The sequence below is a fragment of the Pleurodeles waltl genome, chromosome 1_2 (assembly GCF_031143425.1).
Source record: "Pleurodeles waltl isolate 20211129_DDA chromosome 1_2, aPleWal1.hap1.20221129, whole genome shotgun sequence".
Classification (NCBI taxonomy): domain Eukaryota; kingdom Metazoa; phylum Chordata; class Amphibia; order Caudata; family Salamandridae; genus Pleurodeles; species Pleurodeles waltl.
Window position 1 is genome coordinate 332,627,708 of NC_090437.1, and position 22,739 is coordinate 332,650,446.

Consider the following 22,739-nt stretch of genomic DNA (forward strand, 5'->3'; position numbering starts at 1 on the left):
TCCTCTCCTCACTCAGCGCTTCCCGCGACGGTGGGAGCGCGGTAAAATGTTTAAAGGGCTCCTGCCCTTCCTCTCCTCACTCAGCGCTTCCCGTTTACTATACACCGAGATGTGCTGAATTACAGACTCATGATGAGGAAACTGGCAAAAGATGGCCTTTATGTTGCGCTGTTTCCTATGGTGGTGATTGATGATTTACCCCCAGATCTTAGAAATACGGTGAAGCCTCAAGTCTGGGACTTTTCAGGAAAGGGCATAGGTCTCATGAATGATGTTGAATCTGTCTGTATTAAAGTGAAACCAAATGTTGAGTACCCAAGAACACCACAGTATAATCTGACCCCCAAAACAATTGCATGGATCACACGAGTGATTGACTCCATTACACAGAAAGGAGTTTTGAAGGAGATAATGGAAAGTCCATGTAACTCACCCATTATATGCTCATAGAAGCCACGTGGTAAGTACCGCATTGTCAAAGATTTGAGGAAAATAAACACTATCATTGTCCTTGTGGTCCTATGGTACCAAATCCAGCTGTGATTTAATTGAAACTCCATGTGAAGCTGAATGGCTCACTGTCATTGATTTGTATCAGGCCTTCTTTTCCATACAATTGCATGAGAACAGTCTTTGCATTTTGGTTTCTGAACTGTGTTTTGGCATGGTGCCTAGTCCCACAGCGGTATACTGAAATTTCTAATCAGATCATCAAAAATAATTTTGAGTCCTTAGTCATGGCCTGCAACTCACTTCTAGTACACCATACCCATGGCCTGCTAATGGTGTCAGATACACAGGAAGCTTGTAAGCAAGACACCATTGCCCAGTTAACCACTTAGCCGAGAATGGACATAAATGGTCCCTTAGCAAGCTGCAGTATTGTCAAAAAGAGGTCCAGTATCTTGCCCATCACATTGAGAAGTTAACGAGGATGGTTTTGCAAGAAATGATTTTAGCAATCCTTTAAATGAATCTGCCAACTATTCAGAGAGAATTCAGGATGTTTTTGGGAATGGTGGACTCTTGTCACCAGTGGATACCCAATTTTTCTCTAGTGGCCAAGCCTTTACAGAGGCTAGCACACAAGGATGTGTCTGATCCAGTACCTTGGGATAATAATTGTTTGGATGCCTTCCTAGAACTGAGAGAAAGTCTCTGTCAAGCCCCGGCACAGGGAACGCCTGCTTAGAACAAAGTATTTGCTCTATTTTGCAGTGATAGGGACAGCTGCACTCTCTCAGTGCTTACACAGACTCATGGGAACTCTCGGAGGCCTGTAGCCTACTTTTCTGCTACTCTTGACCCTGTAGCAACAGGTCTCCCTGGATGCCCTAAAGCAGTGGTGTCAAAAGGTGTCGGCATCGAAAAATGTGAAAATATAGTGATGGCTCATCCCCTTACTGTGTTGTTCCTCATTCAGTTGAGATATTGTTGATCCGTACCCAGCATTTGACTAACAGCCATTTAATCTGCTATGGAGAAGCTATTCTGGCAGCAGAGAATGTGAGTATGAAACAATGTGCTACCTTGAATCTTGCTACACTCTTACCCCTTCATGAAGCTGAAGGAGAGGAGGGAGAAGTAGAGAATGACTGTCTAGATGACACTGAACTATGCACCAATCCAAGGCCAGATATTCAAGATGGGTGACTACCTGAGTCTAATTTAATCCTGTTTGTTGATGGGTCTTGTTTGAGAGACCATGAAGGAAATCTGAGAGCTACCTCCACATTTATTACAGTCTGAGGCACAGTTGATGTCACCTGGCTTTGTGGAGTGCTCTCCGCACAAGTGCCTAAATTGGTTGCTCTTACTAGAGGATGCTGTGTTTCTGAGCATCTGAAAGTGATGATTTTCCCCGATATTCAGTACAGCTTTGGTGTGGTCCATGACTTTGGACAGTTATGGTCACAGCAAGGTTCCAAGACCTCTTTGGGCTCCCCTATAGAGAAAGGAAATTATATGACTAAGTTGCTTGAGACTTTGCAGTTGCCCACCCAGATTGCGGTTGAGAAATGTTCTGCACACTGCAGTGGAGATGACTATGTTACAGAGGGTTAATAAGTAAGCAGACAAAGTCACAAAATACTGTGCTCATAGTGCTTGGACATTCAATGGTGAATATTCATAAGAGACTGCAGATGAGATCAATTACAACCTTTTATTAACTACAGCTGATACATGGAAAGAGGTTAAGAGGATGCAAGAGGAGGTGTCAGAGGCAGAACAGCAAGGTTGGATCAAAGAAGGGTGTAGCAAAAGGGATGATGACATTTGGGTTTCGGCAGATGGGAGACCTGTGTTGCCAGATATTGTGTTACCACCTACAATCAGACATTTCCATGGTCCTGCCAATGTAGTTAGGGATGCCATGGCTTGGCTGAAGGAGAGGACTGTGCCACAGGTGTGTTGTGTGTCAACAGATAAATGTAGGGAAAAGAACTGTAGTGACACTGAGTCACATGGAAGCGTGAGGGGGTACCGTCAACAGGATGCAGCTTGACGTTATGGAAATGCCAGTGTGCAACGGGCTGAGATATGTCCTAGTGGGGGGTGCATCTTCTCGCTTTGGGCTGACGCTTGCCTGACCAGAAGAAATGACAGTCTCACAATAGCTAAATTGTTGTTGAGTGAACTAATCCCCAGGTTAGATTTCTTGACTTTTGTGGAGTCAGACCGAGGGACTCATTTAAAAAATGAGGTCCTGAAATAGTTGTGCGCAGCTTTGCAAGTGGAGCAAAGATTACATTCCAACTATTGATATGAGGCTTCAGAGATAGAGGAAGAGGTGAATGGCACACTGAAATCCAGACTAGCCAAAGTGTGTGCTTCAACATCTTTTTTGTGGCCAGGTGCTTTGTCTCTTGTGTTGATGAGGCTTCAATGTATTTCTTGTTATAGGACAGGACTGCCCCCCCATGAGGTAACCATGGGCAGAGAAATGAGACTGCCAGCTGTACCTGCAAATGCGATTGTGAACATTACAGATGACATGTGTCTTGATTACTGCAAATGACTGGCTGACATGGTGCATTCTGTGTCTCACCAGGTCGTAGCAGCCACTGCTTCACTACATCAGGAACAGTGCCATGACCTCAGTCCTTGCGACAGGGTCCCGGTAATGAAACACATAAGGAAAACATGCTTAGAACCTCTTTGGCTTGGGCCTTACAAGTCATTCTGGTGACGACTACTGCTGTTAAGGAGGTCGTCCCAATGAGATTCATACCTCTGGTACTCGCAGAGTTGAGTGCCTCTTCGATGATGTAACACAAGGGCCAAGCTGGGAACCCAAAGCAGCCCTGGCAATTTTGTTAGACCAGCCTCCCGGGTTGGGAGGTGCAAGTGCGAAGGAGGGCTGCTTTTGTTACTGGTGGACGAGTTTGCAGTACAGCAGCGAAACCAGCCCCCAGTAACAAAACCGAACCCCAGTGCTGCAAAACCAGCCCCCACCCCTTCCATCCTCCCATAGAAATGCCTAATGCCCGCTACGGGCAGTCTGGCCCTGAACAGCACCTCTCCCAAATGTACCGGTTGTGACAGAGAGACAGCAGTAGCAGGTTAGACAAACTGTTGGGGACCGTGAATAGCCTGAAACAGCACGTTTGTTCTGAGGGGGTCTGGATGAGTCAACAACTGAACTTGGGATGAGAGATTCTCATCCTGTGGTGGCAAATGAGTTAGATTCAGACCCTGACAAAAGACCTAGTGCTGTGAGAACACAAGTGGGAGCTGGAGAACACTGGCTGAGAAGGCAGAAGAGAGAAAGCCTGAGTCTGCTTGAGGGACGTGTATCTCAAACTATTCCAGAAGATACTGAGGATTTTGTCCTGAGTGACAGTGAGGACGAGGGTTCTGCACTAAGCAGGTCCAAAAGAGGTAGGGTACCTTTTCAAAGGTACTCTTCACTTGAACGGACATACTTTGTTGCTAATGCCCAACAGAGAGAATTTGGGGATTTTGAGGATAACTGCAAATCCAGCTGAACCTCCCTGAACTGAACTTTATGGTTGGACTCTGTTTTGAAAGGACTTTGCCACTGAATGGACTGACCCGATTTGTTTTTAGTGTGGTTTCTGAATTGTGTACATACTAGAGATATTTAAACAGACATTGTTAGGAAATTAAGAAAATTATCAAGGCCTGAGGCAGGAGCGCAAGGGTGTCATTTAGAAGAACACGGAGAAGGGCCTAAGGTAGTCTCACAAATATTTTGTAAATAACATAATTGTATTCGCGGAACTTTGTTTTGCCATTTGCTCAGGTGGAAACCGATAAAGAAGACTCTGCTGCTGCTATGTTCCACCCAATGGTCTGATTTTAAAGAAGTTCTGGAAATTAATAACACAAATAGACAAAGACATGTATTAGTAGGTATATTGTTTGTCACTGTTGTATTTCTACTTGTTCTTCTTGTAGGGCTATCTTCACTCACACCTTCCATAGTAGTTAGGCCTAATCATAGTGTTACCCCTTTCACTCTGAGCCCAATAGATAATAGTTTACACACGCTAGATACTCAAAAATTACACAGAGACACATCTAGAGGAGATTTGTTTTCAAATGCTTATTTTAAATTGCTTTATGAATACATTGACGCTATGGATGCACACAATTACTTGCATCATTTGCATCATATTCCCCTGACTTATGGTGTTACTTGTAGCCTTATGTTGAGTTTGTTTTATGAGACTGGATATTTACAGTATTATTTTCAAAATTAGAATGTAGTTCTTTTAGAGATTCCCACCCTCTCCTAAAGTGATAGAGATAATTAAGAGGTTCCTTAGACCCACCATGACATTAGATGCTGTCTATGCTCATCAAAACAAACTGACTTGTAGTTTGACGGATGTTGAGAAGAAATTTCTCAGTTTAGTTGAAGACAGGAGGACAGATTTGGAGTCTAAGTCGAAGAGAGAGAAGGACCTTAAGAGTCAGCATAAGTGGACTAAAGAAGAAATTGAGCATCAAGTGGCAGGGAATCTAGCAGCATAAATTTGGGTTTAAAACAAAGGGAAATTGTATGTATTTACAGATAAATCTACATTTGTCACTGTATTCGTGGGAAGAAGTGAATGTGATCACATATTTGAGGTGAGAGGTAACTGGAGGTTTTTTTGGGTAGAGAAGACCCTGTTATCTCTGGAGTTTGTTATATTTGTGGAGAAGATGCATATATCAAGTAACCCAAAGGATGGTATGGTGTGTGGTATTTAGGCATCGTTTTCCTTAAAATATATCATGTTGGGCATTTTAATGATCCTGTTTGGAAATCTAATCGATGTGTTGGCGCTGGAGAAGTAGTGGAGATATCTTTGGTGCAATGATTCTATTTGTAGGTGTGATTTTAAATGAAATAAATATTAGAGAATTGTCTACTATAATGGACAAACTGTCCATCAGTACAGCAGGAGCATCATTGGTTGTAGATACTGAAATGGTAGCTTTAAAAACCATGGTTTTGGAAAATTGTCTTGTGTGAGACATTCTTCTTACCAAAGAGCACGAACTCTCCAGGGTGTTAAAGGTTCAGCAATGTTGTACCTATAAACCTGGCAAGAGCAAGGATTTGAAGACATATATCAAGAACATTTCAAGTTTGAAGGAAGATTTGAAAGTGTAAGAAGCAATAGGTGCTTGGGAAGCAATTTGAAATGGACTTGCTGCAGTTGGCAAATGGTTTGGTAACCTGGGAAGTGGAATAATGGGTTCCATTTTGAAACCACTTGTGAAATTTGTTCTGTGTGATCTTTAAGGTATATAAGAAGATACAAGCATGGAGGGGAGTGAAAAGGAAGAGAGAAAACAGAGTTGGAGAACAGTCAGCATGGATATTATGATGAAATTAATTATCTAGAGGAGACTAGACAAACATACATGAACCTATAAGGTTTTGATTGCTCTCATCTTGATTGTGATGACTTGATTCACCATCAGAGTGGGGATTGGAGCAGCGTCATTTTTGGTTTCACCCTCTACACATCACAGAAGAAATACAAATGTGTAACCGACATCATATATTCCTTGTGACTTAACATTATTAATGTAAAGTGAAGTATCAAAACATAATACTGGGGGTGTATTCACTGCAGAAACTAGAGTTTTATAGGCACTCTTGTTCTAATGTTTAACTGTAGCATGAGGATTTGTAGTTCTCATTCACATTTACACTTGTATTTCGATATGCTGCATTTATTGAAAACACATTGCATATGTAATCATGAATTCAGTTATTCACATTTTGGATTTATTCTTACAGTATGTGTGCACCTATAATTGTGTATTAGAAGTGCACATTGACAATGATTAACTAAAGTTAGCTTGACTTGACCTTTATTTGAACATAGGACGTATTTTTCCGTGCTCTGCAGGTGCAGATCATGATTTCTTAGAGAAAGGAATATTGGGCCTGATTACAACTTTGGAGGAGGTGTTAATCCGTCCCAAATGTGACGGATATACCACCAGCCGTATTACGAGTTCCATAGGATATAATGGACTCGTAATATGGCTGGTGGTAAATCCGTCACTTTACTGTCACCTTTGGGACGGATTACCACCTCCTCCAAAGTTGTAATCAGGCCCATTGTGTATTAGAGATAGGGAGGCCTGAGAAGGGAAATCTTAGCAAGAACAGGACTATTTAATGAGCAGAAGAAGCCTCCTATTCATCATCTATCAGGAACAAAGGTGCTCAAGGTTAACTTGCTCATCCAAGCTCTGTGGGATGGGAAATTCAACAAATGTTGCAGCTGCACCTTGTGAGAAGGAGAAATAATTGGATTTTTGGTGTTGAGTTTAGAGATATGGATGCTCCTGGAACTTTCCTCTTTGAGTTAGTGTTAACACTGTTAGAATTACAGCAGGTTCCTTTGGACTAGGAGAGGTACAGACCTCTCCATATTCCCTTGTGCTCTGAGTCCCAGGCACAGCTCTCCCCATGCTGCTGCATCACTCTTGCTCCTGTTATCTCTTTGCTTCTTCCCACATTTTTGAGTGCCTTCTCCTTGCATTTCCCTCATTCTCACTGCTTTCTTCTTGCTTTCCCCCCGTTTTGTGTGCAGCCTTCCCACCCAACTCTGGGCCATCACCTGAGTTCTGGAATTCCGGGGGCCCTCGAGACCTGGTTGTTCAAATGGGCCTCCAGGACCTGCAAGCACCTGCATACCCTGTTGGGTGAATAGCCGTGCTTTACACATTCTGATTGATTGATTGATTGAGTGCATAGCTTCATGCTAACACTGATTCAATTTTTTAGAAGACTTCTACTGGAGTGGTCATGATACTGACACCTCCCTTGCTTCATTCCAGAATCCCTTGAGACAAAATTTTGTAGTTTCTCATTTTAGCTTACAACCCGAGTTAGATGACGTTAGATTCATTTGTGTTTAGGAGAAGTAATCTGAATTCCTTTAAAGAATGTCAATTCTTTTTTCTTAGTATCTGTATTGCTGTGACTAATCTCTGTTTGACTTGCGCTATTTAGAATTAATTTATTCCGGTGTTTCAGCTTGCCGGTTCTGATTTTGTACCTTTATAATTTGATTTTGATATGCAGTTATATTGGACTAATTAATAATATGTAATAAACCTATTAAACTTCCCATACTGATTCCTGGTCCTTACTGTGTAGCCAAATGGGCTTCAGGAAATGTAAACTCTAGATCTGTTGCTAATACTCTTGCTTCCCTGTCAGTCACCAACGTTCCTCGGATGGAGACTACTTTCCACTTTCATGCATGCTCTTGCAGCTCCTCCTGCCCACCTACCATGATCATATAGCTACCGCCAGCCCCCTCCACCCTGCCTTCCATTGCCCGAGTTCCATGTCCCTAACCCCAACTTTTCTTGCGCCCCTTAGCACCCCCCTAATGCCACCATGTGTACACCGTATTTTAAATACGGTGCACCATGGCGGTAGTTAGGGGCTAGCATCAGAATTTTGGGGCTAGCATCAGAATTTTTGACACTAGTGTGGCGCTTTGCAAGATTAACTTACAAAATGTTGACACTAATCCTGCAAAGCACCCAGAGGCCCACTGTAACCAATGGATGCTTCCTTTTAACGTCTGCTCTGAACAGGCATTAAAAGCGGCGAACAAAATGCCGCAAAGAAATCTCTTACTTTTTTTGCTCCATTTTTTTGGCCCCACAATGGGGAACGCCCCTTTGCGTACATTATGCCTGATGCAGGCATAATGTAGAGCAAAGGGTTACAAAGTGGTGCAATGCATGCTTGTAAATATGGTGTGGCGTTTTTGGCCTTCTAACGCCACATTAGCGTAAACAATTATGCTAATGTGGTGTTGGAATGGCACTAGGGGCTCTTAAATATGCCTCTATATTTATTATAAAAATGTGGCACGCCTGAAGTAATCTAGGTGTGGGGTTCCTTTCACGTAGAAATTATGATAAGTGCTCAAAAAACTAAAAGGAGGAAACATTTTCAGAGTTCTCCAATAGTAATAGAGCGCTTTTAAATTAGTTGCTATCTTTGTGGGTTTTTCATCCAGTTGATCACTGGATTATTTCATGCATGCAGGTTGAGCTGCTGACTGCAGCTGGGGAGCCATTTTCGTGTTTCGGTGTTAGCTCAACATCTTGTGATTCTGAGCAAATCACTTATTCTCCCCATTCCTAAAACCAAAATGAATGTGTCCTCGTGTAATGTAACTGATGCTCATGTAAAGCACTCCAATACATTCTGGTCAAGCCAGCACTATAATAAATTGCGCCCCTCCCCAAAAAATTAAGCGTTTTGCAGAGTTCAATTATTTGGCTATACTTGAGCTACATTTGGGTCATATTTGGGCTATATTGAGGAATTTTATTCCTGGTTGCCATTTTGGGAGACATTTTTGTCATGAATCTCCTTAATTTCTTCATTACTGCATTGTCCTCAGTAGAAAATGCTTTTAGTTTTTCGCTTCAATTCTATCAAGATGGCGTTCAGATGTGCCACACTTTCTGCATAATTTCAAAATGTTAGCTCTCTAGTAGATCACTAGAACAATGTGTTAAAGGTGATGATAACCAGGGAGTTAACTGGAATCTGTTGCTGGTGTTTAAATTGCATGTTTTAGTCTGCATGTCAAATTGGTTTCATGAAAAAAAGAGGAAATTATTTGAGAACTCATTTAAAGTGTATCTTAATTTTGATTTCTATGGCACTGACCATAATTTCTATAACAAATTAACACCCTCATTCAGTTCCTTTCTAAATTAAATGCTTTAAGCTTGACTAGTTTGATTCAATCAAGATGGCTTTAGGACTGCCACACTTTTGCCATAAGTAGGGCTGTTAGTGTTCTAGATCCTCTTTAGAACACTCTGGGAGGCTGCAGTAGAACACAGGAGAATGGCAATTTTCCTAGTGTAATGAACATAGAATCAAGATTTCATTAAAGACACGAATGCTAACATTATGCATTTATCTTTTAATAGCCGCTCCTAAAGCATCTTTAAAGACCCTTCTAACAAAAGAATTCCAAATGGAATCAGAACACAGTACAGCATAAATAGTTCCTTCACAAAACATTCCTCCTCTTTAAATGCAGCAAACGTTTTAAGCATGAAACTTCTGGCCATCAGCAACCAATATTCTTCTGTCAAAAAGCCTCCTCATCCTGTCATCCTGTTCTATTGTGCCTCTAAAACAACAAAGCAAACACATTACGATGTATTCATATCACAAAATACTTTAACATAATTCATATATATATATATATATTTATAAAAGAAGTATATGTATAAATAAATATATATATATATATATTTTTTTATATATATATATATATATATATATATATATATATATATATATATATATATATATATATATATATGTATACACATACAAATACTTCTTTTTAATTTCTTAATTTCTTATTATTTTAGGGTAGAGGCAGTGGTATAATGTTAGACTCCGTGTCTTTAATAAAATCTTGATTCTATGTTCATTACACTAGGAGAGTCGCCATTTCATTTCAAGACCGAAGGCTACCAGGATGCCTGTTAGAAGCCCTTCAACACCACAATTGCCATATACTTTACTGGCCTAAAGTAATGCTTTGCTTTTGATCAGTCAAGCCCTTTTAATACCTCTTCCAATCTTCCACCAGAAAGATAAGCTTTAGAAGCCATTGCATCTCTCACAAAGTGTGCCTTAAATTGTTGAATAACTATACCTGCTTGTTCCATAGCCCATTTACTCTATCTCGCTATAGTAGCACTACTTACTGCTCTATTTGGTTTCACATATGAAATAAATAAATGATTCTCTCCATCCTTCCTGAATTCTAACATTCTGTTTTCATATACATTCAAACATTCAGTGACACAAAGTTTTTCACATCCTGTTAGTTTTGGATAAAATATAGAAGTAGATATCATCTTTGTTCATTTCCATATTTCAAAATATACTCCATCTGGTCCATTAATTTGATTATTTACCTCTAACGCCTTCACATCTGAAACCCTTCAGCATGATACCAAACATAGAAAGGATGCCAGTTTTACAGAAATTCTTTTCAAATCCATGTACTTATTTCCCGATCAGGATTCACACAAAACTAATAACAAGTTCAAATCCCACATCACTTCATACCTTGCTTTGGGAGGCCATTTTAATCTTATGCTTCTCAAAACTTTACACACTAAAGTATTTCTTTCCACCGTTCTTCTTCCTACATGAATGTGTTCAGCAGAAATAACTGACATATAACAACTCAAAGTTCGAAACTTAATCCTTTCTCAAATTGCTCTACTAAGAAATTCACCACCCCTACTACTGGAGCCTCCACTGGATCCATATTCCTCTCCTTGCACCAACTAGACTTCTTTCTTCAAATCCCGTTTATACCTTCTTCTTATTCCAAATGCCCAAGACTTTGTGAGTAATTCAGCAGCCCCCTCGAAACTCCTTCAAATTTTTAGATCTCCTGGTACCTTCCAGACAAGAAGGTTCAGTATTCTGTCTAGCACTAATGAGATTTCCTCTCCTATTACATTCTCTAGTAAACATTCCGATGGCGGAATCAAAAGAGGTGTGTTGCATGCCAATTCCATTACTGCTGGTAACCATACTTGAGACACCCAAAATGGCGTAATCTGACACTTCTCTGTCCTCACTTTGATAAGAACACTCTGAATCATTGCAAAAGGTGGAAAGGCATAGGCTCTCATTCCTTTCCATTCTTACTGAAAAGCATCAACTGCACAAGCCCCTCGATCTGGAATCCAACTAAAGTACTTCTTTAACTGATGAGTAAGTCTTCTTGCAAAAAGATCCACCTCTAGTGGACCCTAAATGTTGTCTATCTTTTTTTAAATACAGAGGATTCAACTCCCAGTTGCTGAAATCCCTTGCGTTCCTTGAATTCCAATCCGCGATCATATTTTTTCCCTAGTAAATATTCTGCCTTCACCATGTTGTTGTGTTCCAAGCAGAAATACCAAAATTCCTTTGCTAAATCTGACAAGCCACGGGATCTGCTTCCTCTTCAATGATTTATATACTCTACAGCTGAGATGTTGTCCATTTTCATCAACACTGCCAGCCTCTCTAACAATTCTTTTAAACTTTTCAAAGCATACAAACTTCCTGTCAGCTCTAAACAGTTTATATGCTTCTACACCTCCTCTTGTTACCACAGTCTCCCTGTCTGACTCTCTCCCAAATATGCTCCCCAGCCTCTCAAGCTGGCATCTATTTCCAACACAAAATCCAGTCCACAACCTAAAATTGCTGGTCCAGTCCATGAATCCATGCTCTGCAACCACCAATTCAATTCCTCTGTAGCTTCCTGATTCAGCGATAATTGGTCTCCATAACATAAGCCTTTCCTCAAGCCTATCTCTTTATTCTTAGCTATGCATGATAATGCAATGGTCCTGGAAAAATTGCTTGAATGGGCAATGATAAGAAACCTACCTTTTGTGCTGTAGCTCTCAAAGTCAATACTTGCAAAATGTCCTTCTTTATCCATTTCAATTTTCTCTGTGGAAGTTAAAACATAACTTTCACATTGTCCACCTTGAAGCCTAGAATTTCCATCCCAGGTGCTGGGACTAAAATTAACTTTTCTGTGTTTATAATAAAACCCAGTTTCTCTAATAACATCTTCATCCATAATTAACTTTTTCCTCAGCTGTTCCTTCACTTGAGACATAATCAAAATATCATCCAGGTAAAATATCACCTTATTCTTCTCTCCCTCAAATACCTCATCACTACTCTCATCGCCTTTGTGAAGCACCAAGAGGCACATGAAAAACTAAAGGGCAGACACACAAACTGATATAACCTTTTTCTCCAACAAAACTGCAAAAATGTATGACTTTTCTCCTCCATTGGAATAGTGAAGTAAGAGTCCTTCAAATCCAACTTCACTAACCAATCATCTTGTAATAATAACATGTCCCTTAATCAATGGATCTCATTCATCTTGAAGTGCCTGTATGTCAAAAACAAGTTCAACTCCCTCAGTGGAGCTGCACGGACTTCCCTCTATGGGCTGCAAGAAACCCTGGAACTACCACCTCCCCAGGGCTTTCTTTCTTTTTTTACTAGAAGGGGAACCACATAGATCCCCTCCCTGGCCCTCCTCCTAGGTTCAGGCCCTTGAAAGTTAAAGACAGGGGCCTCCCCTCTTGGATCCATATATGGCCCTGGGACTACCACCTCCCAAGGGCCAACTCCTGCTATGTCCCGAGGAGCCAACCCGCAAGACATAGCTGTTTACTCTGACTTGGCGGGAGCTTTGATAGCTCTCGCCAAGTCAGAGCAAATGCAAACTCCGCTCCCAGGAAGCAAGAGCTGCCAAACAGCTCTTGCTTGCTGGGAGCAGAGTTTTCGTCTCTTTCCCTGCCCACAGAGATGCAAGCAGGGAAACAGACAAAACAATTGGTCTCACACACAGGGAGCTGCATACTTAGCAGCTCCCTGTGTGGGAGAGCAATGCCGGTTCTTGCAGGAGGCAGGGAGCCGACTGAGACCCTGGGGGCATTCAGGTTACCCCTGCAGTTTCCATCACTGCTGATCGAGGGCCCTGGGTGCACCCAGAAGACATGCCTGGGCCCTGGGTGATGAGGTCACTGGGCCCGAAATCTCAGACGAGGGCCGTGCTGCCCTGCTTCCCTATGGAATGAAGGCCGGGCCCCAGGGGATGGAGTCCCAGGGTAGAGATCAGACCGAGGAGGTGGGCTGCATGGCCCTCCTCCTCACTTTGTTTATAACAAGGCCCCGGAGGATGGTGTCCCCATGGCTGAAATCAGCCCAGGGAGGGAGCCCACATGGTCTCCCTCCTCTATTGAATGAAGGCCTGGCACTTGGGGATGGGGTCACCAGGGCCTTGCAATATGGGGTCACCAGGGACTGGATCGACCCAGCGAGGCAGGTCGCCGGAGCAACTCATTATTCACTGCTCCTGGAGAGGAGTCCCCCATAATACCCTTTGTTGGCTAATTTTCTTTTTTTTTGCATGCTCTGTGGTGCCCCTATCTAGACAGGGGATACACCAGCATGTTTCCTGTGTGTTGAGGGGTGGCTACAGCTAATGCAGTAGCCGCTCACAAATTATACGTTTCCTAGGGTCTAAGGAACATGAATCCAGAAAATGTTTTGGCAAATCCAAGCATGTCCACAACTGGTAATTGTGCTCTTACAGTTTAGGAGTGCAGCTATTTTTTGTGAAGCTATGGTCTAATGGCTACATAATGTCACCTGAGGAGTGCCAACAAACACTGACACATGTTGTTTTGGATACACAATGATTTATTTAAATGTTTATAGTGAAACATTACACTGTGTGTTAACAATAAATATCTTTAAATATGGGTATGTAATCCATGGGTTTTAACGTTTATTGTTTTGTTTAAGTAGTGACTTTTTGATAAAGTTAATAGGGTTCTTTTTATATATTGATGTCAGTGACCTCTTGACAAAGTCTATAAGTTTTTCTTTATATGTTGATGTAGTGACCACTCAACAAAACAAAAAAGGCTGGTCTTGTCCATTGATGTAGTCAACCCTTAACAAAAGCCAGTATGCCTGTCTTTTATATATTGAGGTGCTGACAAAGTGTTGGCTGCCTACAAGGTATTGGGGGCAAGGCATAGTTGAACCCTATGTGTTGCATGTTCTTCAACCAGGCCCTGCACCCAACCCCTCTGCAGGTCCTCCACCCAACCTCAATCCACGCACAACCAAAGGCGTAGCTAGGGATAGCAAGAAAATTTCTAATTATGTTAAAAACCCCTAGCAATTCAGTGAAAAAAACAAAGATTACATTGATTTTATAGCTAGGTAAAGTAATAATATCTTCCTTTACATTAAAAAACAAAACCTTAGAAATTCACTGAAACAACAAAGGTTAAAGTGATTTTGAATTTAGGTGAACATGTCAGTTAAAACATAACATTTTAAACTAAAGAAAAATTACAATTCACCAAGTATAATTCACTGATGTAACTATAATTTACGCCATCCCCGTGGACTACTTATGACCTCGCATCTTACAATGCTCATGACATGTACTGTGATATCAATGTTAACATCACTCATGGCAACTGAAATGACATAATTAATTACAGTTCTGGGTGTGGTGAGGGCATGGGATCCCGAAACATCAGTTAACTATAACTGGTAAATTTCAGTGTTTTTGTAATGTAAAAGTTTACATTTGAACTGACATTTTCATGTAACTATATAATGTCACTTCAACCTTTGTTTTTTTAAGCAAATATATTTATGCCATAGTCACAGAGTCACAGCTTTTCTACCTATTTGCATATATGCTGAGAGCCTTAGTGCATTTGAAAATATGCACACGCAGGGACAGACTGATGAGGGGAGCAGAAATGCATCATAGCGACGTCTGGTTTCATGGTTGCTCTGCTCAACATCCATAAAAGCAAACTTCAAAGGCCCCAACCTACAGACATGCCCCAGTATCCTCGAGTGTGAGTCTTTGGAACTTCAGCCTACCTTGAGACAGCTGTAAAGATGTAGCCCTTTGCTTGCTGTCTCGCTGGACCCTATAATGCATGGGCTAGTTACTGCCTTTCCTATGCATTTTTGGCTGATTGTAATTTTGGTGGAGCAATGGTGTACCCTGCTGTGGGCTGTTGTACATGTATTCTTTGGCAGAGCCTTCCGCTGGGAAATTAGGCAAGTAGCCTGATTTTTTTCTTTTCACATTGGATTAACTATGCTGTCAAGCTTTGGTTATGGTATTGAAATCTTTCCTAGAGTTCTGAAAAGTATTCTACCTAGCATGGTATCCCAGAGCCACATGTTTCCTTGAATAAGTGTTAACTCTATTTCAGAGAGTCCAGAACATATTCTCACATCACTACTGCAAAGTTAATCATCTTGTTTAGTTTACCTGTTTTAGGTTATCCTTTGCATTTAATGTCTTTCATCTCTATCTTGGGTCAATGGCCCTACCATTGCTCTTCTGTGAATACCCAGCCAGTGAGGCTGTTTCACATTGTGATGCTTGTTGTGTATGGTGAGAGTGTTCAGTGGTGTTCAATGGTTTCTGTGGTGTGAGTAATGGTGTGTTGTTGGGATCAGCTTGGTTTGGAGATGAGTGAGTCATCATTCCTATAGGAGAGAAGCAAGGCAAGCATGGTCAGCTGAGTACATCTTTGCAGTTAGAAAATCAACATTGCCTGTTTATGATTTAATAATGAAACCTGTAGCTTAGGCACAAGGCAGGAAGGTAGGCAAGCTTCCTGCCTTGTGACTTAGGTTACCTGTAGTGTTCCATTACCCCTGTTCCCCCAGGGACACTGTGGTGCTGCAGTGCTCTAAGCTAGCCAGCAAAGAATTCATCCCAACAAATATTGAAGAAATAAATGACAAGCAAATTGATACAATGGTACATTCAAGATAAATTGACACGAAATGCAGGGCCAAACTGTCAGGCAGACCTCTGTAAGATGCCTATCCTCTGAAAGTATTGATGTTCTGTAGTTCCCTATCAATGGGAAGTGGAGCTGTCAGTTACTCCTTTTCTCTTGAGCACACCCATCTGTGGGTCCATCCAGGTGTGATGACAGTCAGACTGCCAGCAGTATCACAAGATTGTGCCAGTTTGCAGGGATAAGTGGTATGATGCAAGAGCATCAAGGTGAGAGGCAAGAACAAGTATTTTGCACTATTCTAGTCTACTCAAGTCGAAAATGCCTCACAGAAGACTAGTTCAAGCAGAAAATGCCTTGCGGAAGACATTCACTCCTCGAGTCAGGCCCTTTGCACAATCTTGTGTGAACCTTGAACGAAAGGCTTGCCTATTTTCATGACAAGCCACAAAACTAATTTCACAAATCTTCATGTAATTTCCATGAAACTTCGCTAATTTGTACATTTGTTTCCTTTTTGGAGTTTCTCACACCCCTAATATAGCCCACGTGGAAGCTTCTGTTGTCTTAGGGGTCAAGACTGCAGGACTACAATCAGTGAGAATCCCCAAATTTATGGGAAATGCTCATCGATTCCCAAAGGGCTACTCTGGCATGCTAGTGGTAGAAATGTACAATATGAATGCTGATAACATTACATAGCTCTCCCACTCTTCTGCCCTGTGCTCCCAACCCACCAAGTTCCTTTGAGGTGGTTCTGCTGGCTCGCTTAAGCAGGGTCCTAAGATTACCACAGTTCTTAGAGCTGCTTGTAGAAACTAGTTATACCCTTAGTAATTGTATACATCTTTCTTGGTCTATTTCGAACTGGCACCCTATAACTAAATTCTAAATAACTGTAGGTTTCTGAAAGAAACACACTTAGGGCCTCATTTACAAGAATCTGACGCATTTCCATCGGTGTGTCAGTTTCTTGTGCCTACTGCATATCCTCTAACGACACCATGGATGCGGCCTATCTACAACACAGAGCTCCGTGGCGCACATTTTTATAGATGTGTTAGAAATGTTGACGCATCTCTTGGCGCTAAAGTGATGCATTGCGGGAGTTGTGTCGGTAAACTAACGCAACTCCAGCAATGCTAGGGGAGTCCCATTGGAAAAAGCCCAGCATCAATTTTGCATGTGGTCTGAGCAGGTGGTAAAATTTTGACGCAGTCAAGTCGAGGAGTGTCAGTGAAAAGTAGGAAATTTCAGTGCGTCTGTGCTGCGTGACTTTTTCTGTGGGGCGCCTATCCTGCATACATTATACCTGGCTCAGGTATGTTGTGACGCAGGGCTTTACAAACAGACACATTGGGCCCAATGCATCAATTCCTAAATATAGTGCACTGCTAGCGCGGCCGCTGAATGAAAAAAAAAATGACGCAGCAGCTCGCAAGGGGCTTGTATATTAGGCTCAGTCTTGGGCTGTTGAATGTATATTACTGATTCTGGAATGGGAGTTTTGAGCCAATTTAAGAGCTTAGCTTTTTGTCTCTCTACAGAATTCAAAACACCCTACATTTGTCCTACATTAGATGAGAGATCACACATTTTCTCAATTGTGTTATATAATAATGCCGGATGGACTTTTAAGGTCTTTTGGAAGTAAACATTTCTCTGTGAACCTGCTCCAACCTGCTCTTTTCATAGCGTTCAGTCTTTTATGGGCTTTCTCGTTTTCCCCGAATAAAGTAAATAAACGGTGCCGTAGGAACTCGATCACTGCTGCAAGTCGTTTATTCTCGGAGAGCGCCGTGTCTTTGTTTACACTGGGCCATTTGTTCAAGCTCTCCCTGCTGCGACGTGCTTTTTGCGACTGGCATTCAATGCAACCCCGCCAGTGATCCAAAATGAGGCTCGCCGCAGACCGACTGGTGAGCAGTCTGGAAACAACATGTACTGGGGCATCTGTTGCAAAAAATGTGACACATTCACACTTCCTATAGGATGTCCTTGTATGTGTCTGATGAGGAAGAAAAACAAGAGAGTGTTCACCAAAGAAAAAACAAGACCAGAGCAGTTCTCTTTGGACATCAGCTTACAAGGGCGCCTACTGTGATTAAAGACAACTTTTAAACAGCTGCTGTTTTCCTACCATTAACAAGAAGGCACGTAGCATCAGTGGCGTCACTCCAAATGAACTTTAGAGGGGGCACATATTGGGCCACAGATAAAACTGTTGGGCGCATCTACAAATTGTGTGTATGTGTGTTTGTATATATATATATATATATATCTATATATATATATATATATAGATAAAGATATATATAAATAAATAGATATATATATATATAACCTAGTGGCAGTTGCCAGTAGATAGTTATAGTTTGGACCATGTGTCCATAGAAAACGTGTTTTTTGACTTGCCTATAACTTTGGCGCTGTTTGACGAATCTTCATAACATTTTCCCAAAAAGTGTTCCTGAGAATCTCATCGTACATGAGAAGTTTTGGGATGATCCGTCAAGCAGGGGCCCAGAAAAAAAAGGGGAGGGAGTGTTTCCCATTATAATTCCCATAGGGATTTTGAACGCGACTATAGCCCAAACTGCTGGACAGAATTACACCAAGTTTGGCAGAAAGATAGCTTTTGGTCCAGAAAGAAGCCTTTTTGTCGTTTGGTATAAATCAGTTCATTCGTTTTTCAGATATTAAAAGAAAACAAACTAGGTATTTAGAAACATGAAGGATTCACAAATAATAACAAGCTCGTGCAGAGATCTGCAGAGCTCTGATTGGCTGATGCCACTTCAACCAGGAAGTGTTGGCAGCCATCTTGGGATTCTGCTTCAGCCAAGTCCCAGAAAAAAAGTGAAAAAATAAGAAAAATGGGCCAGGGTCGGGACACCTTGACTATGGGCAAAAAACAGATAAAAACATTTTTTGCTCTGAATTTGTGATGAATTTATTGCAGAAAATGTGCTTGTTTATTCTAAAGCCCCCATGTGGGCCAGGGGCTTGGGGCATGGAAAATAAAGAGAGGTACGGGACTTCCCTCTTAGGGCATTTTTATGCCAGGGAAAATGAAATTTGTAATGCGGTAGGGAAGCCCGCAAACCCCCCCAGTGAAGCCCCGGAGACCACCACCTCCCCGGGACTTAGTTAAAAATAAATGCAGGAGGGTTGCACCCCCCACCACCCCATGGCCTCAAGGACCACCACCTCCCTGAGGCAAATGACATTGAGGCCCATATTTATACTTTTTGACGCTAAACTGCGCTAACGCAGTTTAGCGTCAAAAAGTTTTGCGCCGTCTAACGCCATTCTGAAGCGCCATGCGGGCGCCGTATTTATGGAATGGCGTTAGACGGCGCAATCAGACCGGCGCTGCCTGGTTTGCGTGGGAAAAAACCACGTAGACCAGACAGCGCCGGCGTAGGGGGAAGATGGCGCATGGGCGTCTTAAAATGGGGCAAGTCAGGTTACGTCGAAAAAATCGTCTTAACCCGACTTGCGCCATTTATTTTCGACGCCCATCCCCCATCAACATGACTCCTATCATTGTAAAGATAGGAGTCATGCCCCCTTGCCCAATGGCCATGCCCAGGGGACTTCTGTCCCCTGGGCATGGTCATTGGGCATAGTGGCATGTAGGGGGGCACAAATCAGGCCCCCCTATGCCACAAAAAAAAAAAAAAAAAAAAAAAAAAAACTTACCTGAACTTACCTTAATGTCCCTGGGGTGGGTCCCTCCATCCTTGGGTGTCCTCCTGGGGTGGGCAAGGGTGGCAGGGGGGGTCCCTGGGGGCATGGGAGGGCACCTGTGGGCTCATTTTGAGCCCACAGGCCCCTTAACGCCTGCCCTGAGCAGGCGTTAAAAAGTGGCGCAAATGCGCCGTTTTTTGTCACGCCAACTCCCGGGCGTCTCTTTTGCCCGGGAGTATAAATACCACGTAAAGGCCTGGGAGTCATTTTTTAGACGGGAACGCCTCCCTTGCATATCATTAACGCAAGGAAGGGGTTCACGCTAAAAAATGACGCACATTCCGGGAACTTTGGCGCTATTCGCCTCTAACGCCATAGTATAAATATGGCGTTAGTTGGCGTTAGTTTTGCGTCGAAATTGCGTCAAAAAAAACGACGCAATTTCGGCGCAAACGGAGTATAAATATGGCCCTGAGTGTGGGGGGGAGGTGCGGCTCCCTGCAGGCCCGGGGACTGCCATCGCCCTGGGGCTTAATTGAAAATGAATGCAGGGAGCTGCGTCGCCCCCCCGCAACCCCAGAGACCGCCACATCCCAGGGGCTATTGATGTATATTAAGGTGGGGTCCCCACACAACCCCGGGGACTGCCACCTCCCAAGGGCTGAATTTAAAGAAGGTAGGGTGTCCGTTGCAGACCCCGGACCCAGGGACCGTCATCTCCAAAATGCTAACAAAATGTTGAATGCGGGTTGGGCCATCCTGGTCCTTTTGCTACCCCGTGGACCGTCACCTCCCTGGGGCTTAATTGAATATGGGAGGGCTACGTGGCCTCCCCGCAGCCCTGGGGACCACCACCTCCCTGGGGCTAATGAAATTGTGAATGCAGGGGGGCTCGCACAGCCTCCGCAGATCCAGAAACGTCACCTATTGATGAAATTAAGGGGCTCGGCCCCCGCAGCCCTGGGGACTGCCACCTCCCCAGGGCTGAATTTAAGGAAGATAGGGGGTCTGTTGCTGACCCCTGACCCTGGGGACCACCACCTCCATGGGGCTGTATAAGCTGGAGGGGGGCACAAGACACCCCAAGATGAGCCAATAGGCCCTCCAGGGCCAGCTCCTGCTATGTCTGTAGGTTCCCACCTCCCCAAGACATAGCTGTTTGCTATGACTTGGCAGGAGCTTTGACAGCTCCTGCCAAGTCAGAGCAAACTCCACTCGTAGCAAGTGGCAGGGGACCAGAGGAAACTATTGCTCTCACAGAGAAGGAGCTGCATCTTTAGCAGCTCCCAGTCTGTGACAGCAATGCTTGCTTCCACCTGGAGATGGGCAGCTGGCTGGGACCGCGGGGGCTTTGGGATTCCCTCCACTGACCCCAACCATTTTGACTGGGTGCCCTGGGGGACACCCAGATGACTTGGCCAGGCCCCAGGGAATGGGGTCCCTGGGGCTGAGATCGGCCTGGGAAGGGGGCCACGCCTCCAAAACTGTAGGCCCTCATTACAACCCTGGCGGTCGGTGATAAAGCGGCAATAATACCGCCAACAGGACAGCGGTAAAAAAAATGGAATTATGACCATGGTGGAAACCGCCCAGACAGACAGCCACTTTAACACATCGACTGCCACGGCTGTAGCAACAAGCACTGCAACAGTAACCGCCAACAGCAAGGCGTAAGACAATGTTCCACCCACAGTAATATGACACACCTTTCCGCCACCTTTTGCGGGGCGGTACCACCGACATCAAAAGCACAGTGCAAACAGTAAACAGAAGGCAAAGGACTCACCTCTGGAGACTCAAGGAAGAACGACGACGCCATGGAGCCCGAGTTGCACATCTTCCCCATGCTGCTATACCTTTTCATGCATTACAAACATCAACAACGGCAAAGACGACCACAGTGAGTACTGTCGCCTAGCACAGAAGAGAGGGGGGAGGAAAAAGAGAGTGACACACACACACGCAACACCCCCATACCGAACCATACACACAACCAGATGCAATAACATTACATATTCCCCCCATACCTCTCAGGAATAATGCAAGGACAAAATGAATTGATTAACGTGAGTGTAATAAGATAAATAAGTAGAAATACGTTCTTCAAAATCAAAACAGTATATACATATATACAAATGGAGCGACATTGCCCAGTCCTCAATGTCTGTGGGCCACAGGGCCACATCACACAGGCCAAGGCCCCACCCCACTACTGCAAGAACAAGGAGAAACACTGCAGGGGCATCAGGTCGATAATACACAGGCACCTTAGGGGGAAGGGGAATGGGGGGCACCTCAGCTAGAAGATGTTACAACGCCACTGGTCCTGGAGGGGGCAACATGCCCATTACTCTGTCCTGGGGAGTGCAAGGCCACAGTCTCTCAAGTGGGTGACTTGCCCACATGCTCTGGAGGGGGCAACATGCCCTGTGCTTGGTCCTGGGGAGTGCAAGGCCACAGTCTCTCAAGTGGGTGGTTTACCCACTGCTTGGTCCTGGGGAGTGCAAGACCACAGTCTCTCAAGTGGGTGGTTTGCCCACTGCTTGGTCCTGGGGAGTGCAAGACCACAGTCTCTGGCGGTCGGTGATAAAGCGGCAATAATACCGCCAATAGGCCAGTGGTAAAAAAAAAAGGAATTATGACCATGGTGGAAACCGCCCAGACAGACAGCCACTCTAACACATCGACCGCCACGGCGGTAGCAACAAGCACTGCGACGGTAACCGCCAACAGCAAGACGGAAGACAATGTTCCACCCACAGTAATATGACACACCTTTCCGCCACCTTTTGCGGGGCGTTACCAACGACATCAAAAGCACAGCGGAAACAGTACACAGAAGGCAAAGGACTCACCTCTGGATACTCAAGGAAGAACCACAACGCCATGGAGCCCGAGTTGCACATCTTCCCCATGCTGCTTTACCTCTTCATGCATTACAAACATCAACAACGGCAAAGACGACCACAGTGAGTACTGCTGCCTAGCACAGAAGAGAGGGGGGAGGAAAAAGAGAGTGACGCACACACACACACGCAACACCCCCATACCGAACCATCCACACAACCAGATGCAATAACATTACATATTCCCCCCCCCATACCTCTCAGGAATAATGCAAGGACAAAATGAATTGATTAAAGTGAGTGTAATAAGATACATAAGTAGAAATA